General features: G+C 41.6%; 1 pseudogene; it reads right to left on the bottom strand.

Annotated features, from left to right (window-relative positions):
* Positions 1 to 1,554: 1,554 nt before the first annotated feature.
* LOC110488463 (free fatty acid receptor 3-like) lies at positions 1,555 to 2,328 on the bottom strand (annotated as a pseudogene).
* Between the last annotated feature and the right edge of the window lie 906 nt (positions 2,329 to 3,234).

Here is a 3,234-nt window from a genome sequence, read left to right as displayed (position 1 = left end):
CATTGGCCTCATGGTGAAAACCCTGACTGGTTTCCTTCCTCTCCGGCAACTGAATTAGGAAGGACGCCTATATCTTTGTAGTGACTGGGTGTATTCATACACGAACTAAAGTGTAATTAATAACGTCACTATGCTCAAAGGGATATTCAATGTCGGCTTTTATTATTTTTACCCATCTACCAATAAGTGCCCTTCTTTGCAAAGCATTGGAAACCTCCCTTTGGTTGAATCTGTGTTTGAAATTCACTGCTCGACTGAGGGACCTTACCTTATGTGTGGACTACAGCGATGAGGTAGTCATTAAAAAATAATGTTAAACACTATTGCACAGAGTGAATCCTTGCAAGTTATTATGTGACTTGTTAAACACATCTTTACTCCTGAATTTATTTAGGTTTACCATAACAAAGGGGTTGAATACTTACTGACTCAAGGCATTTCAGCTTTTAATGTAAACGTTTTGAAAAACATCATTCACTTTCACATTATAGGATATTGTGTGTTGGCCAGTCACAAAATGTGGAAAAAGTCAAGGAGTGGGAATACTTTCTGAAGGCACTGTATGGACTTTGATGTCACACTAAGATGGCACACTCCATCACACTGGATTGGTCCACTGAGACAGGCACGAATCAGACAGGTGTCTTGTGTGCCGTGAAGAAAATATAAATACGCGACAGCTCAACCGAAAAATGATCTGCCGACCAACAGCCTATTGACCAAGCAATTGACCATTTGACTGATTAAATGGGGTCAGCCCTAATTGCCAATCTGCTGCGTCAAACAAGGCACTAAACTGAATTCAATCCCATTGTATCTATAATGTTAGAATGTACTGGTAAACTAATAACCAACACATAGTTCACTGAATATACAGGACTCAAAAAGAGCATTTATCTGTATTTATCTAGACCAGCACAAAGGAGTGCAGGTGTCTATTGGCGTGGATTACAGTTTGGAGAAGGAGCTCATGATTGCTGAATGGATGTCAAACGGTCCTTATCAGTTCTTTTGCATCACTGAACCCCTGTCTTGTTTACAGTTCCTATCATTGGAAAGAGGAGCCTGGTACACTGTGACACTGCTGTATAATCTCCCCATGTTTGCACATCCTGCTTTACATGTTTGTTACATTAAATTAACTCAATTATAGACATCTTTCACACCCACTTCTGGACTCATACAGCCTCTGGTTCTAATTTATTTCTTCCAAGCCCCATAGAGCAAGTATATTTTATGGGTGTTGCCTACTGGTCAGAGCAAAATTTAAGTGATAAGGGAGATCGATTTATTCGAACTGCACAAACTGTGGTTTGTTGAGGCGTGGGTAATGGTTGTACCATAATTGTGGCACTCCTTTTGGTAGCGTAATCAATCATAGGTAGGAACTTTGATAACATTAATTATCTTCGCAAACTTTTCCAACAGTTTCATAACATAACAGAATACACCTAATACATACTGTATAGAATACATAATTGCACTTAAAACATACATAAACCTTCATACACACTCAAGGGGGTCATGTTTCTCTGTATTTATCAGTCTTGAAGGCTACCAATGGGGGGCAGCAGTGAAGCTCCTGAAGCTGTGACTGAGCATGCCTCTGACAGACGCAGAGAAGTAGAAGATGATGGGGTCCAGGCAGGCATTGATGGTACTGGAGAGCAACGCTACATCACTCCAACTCTCGCCCTCTTTCCGAACGAACCCCACCACATGGGAAATGGTGTAGGGTCCAAAGCAGAGGGCAAACACCAACAGCTCGATGTTGGGCAGCGGAGACAGAATGCAGATGAAGTTGACATAGCAAAAGAGGCAGACGAGGAAAGGTACCAGGAATAGCTCCAGACGCACTGGGAGAAGGATGCTGAGCTGGTCTTGGGTGAAGTTCAGGTAGAACGTTGTCTGGGGATTATCCATTACGATCCCATTATTGTATATCCACTGGGAGCATAGCACAATGTTCATGATGCTGAGGTTCAGTGAAGACACCACCACCCAACGTATCTGATAGGGAAGGCCACATCAAGCTAGCGCTCCACACTCACCGCGGTCTGGAGGAGGGTGCTGTCGTAGATGGTGGAGTAAAACAGGAAACTAGTGACTGGACACAGGATGAAGGGGAGGTTCCAGTTCATATCATCCTTCATCTTGAGGGGCAGGAAGATTAGGTCCAAGATGGTCAAGTTGAGTAGCAGGATGTCAATGTAGGCAGGTTTGCGGTGCACGTTTTTGGCAAAAGTTGCAGAATGCCAGGATGTTGGCAGGTACTCCAATCACGAAGGTGACAATGTAAACGGACAGCAACAGATGAATGATTGGCATGGCGATTAGCCTACTCCATCAGTTATTGACACTTGGAGGCTCAACACAGCTGAGTGTTGAGTTGGAATGTGTAATATCTCTTTTGGGACTGTTGCAGCAATGTGTTACCAAACAGATGTCCCATAACAATATCCCATGTGATGTCCCATGAGATACTAATTTTCAGACATTATCTGTCAGCATTTCAGTAGGTAACACTACTCGTTAGCCATATTTTTGTCTGATTTTGTGTTTGATTGTTCACCTGTATAAAAATATAAGCCTCAACTTGACTTTTTTATAAAACTTTAGTTAATGTAAATGTATTACCTGTGTTCTGAATAAGTAAAATCATTAGTAGAGATTGGATTGATGCATACATTCAGAATTAACTCAATGTTAACAATATACAAAATAAATAAATAAACTGAGTGTACAAAACATTATGAACACCTTCCTAATAGCACCCCTTGCACCCCTTTTACTCTCAGAACATCCTAAATTCGTCAGGGCATGGACTCTACAAGGTGTCAAAAGTATTCCACAGGGATGCTGGCCTATGTTGACTCCAGTGCTTCTCACAGTTATGTCAAGTTGGCTGGATTTCTTTTGGGTGAGGGACCATTCTTGAGACACAGGAAACTGTTGAGCATTAAAAACCCAGCAACGTTGCAGTTCTTGACAAACTAAAACTGGTCTGCCTAGCACCTACGACCATAACCCGTTCAAAGGAACTTACATCTTTTGTCTTACCCATACAATCCATGTCTCAATTGTCTCAAGGCTTTAAAATCCTTATTTAACCTGTCTCCTTCCCTTCATTTACAGTGATTGAAGTGGATTTAACAAGTGACATCAATAAGGGATCATAGCTTTCATCTGGATTCACCTGGTCAGTCCATGTCATGGAAAGAGCAGTGTATTGTC

This window comes from Oncorhynchus mykiss, chromosome 30, assembly GCF_057628025.1.
Source record: "Oncorhynchus mykiss isolate SJ-2025 chromosome 30, ASM5762802v1, whole genome shotgun sequence".
In the NCBI taxonomy this organism is placed as follows: Eukaryota; Metazoa; Chordata; class Actinopteri; order Salmoniformes; family Salmonidae; genus Oncorhynchus; species Oncorhynchus mykiss.
Note: the sequence above shows the minus strand (reverse complement) of the source record. Positions and strands in the feature narration are given on the sequence as shown.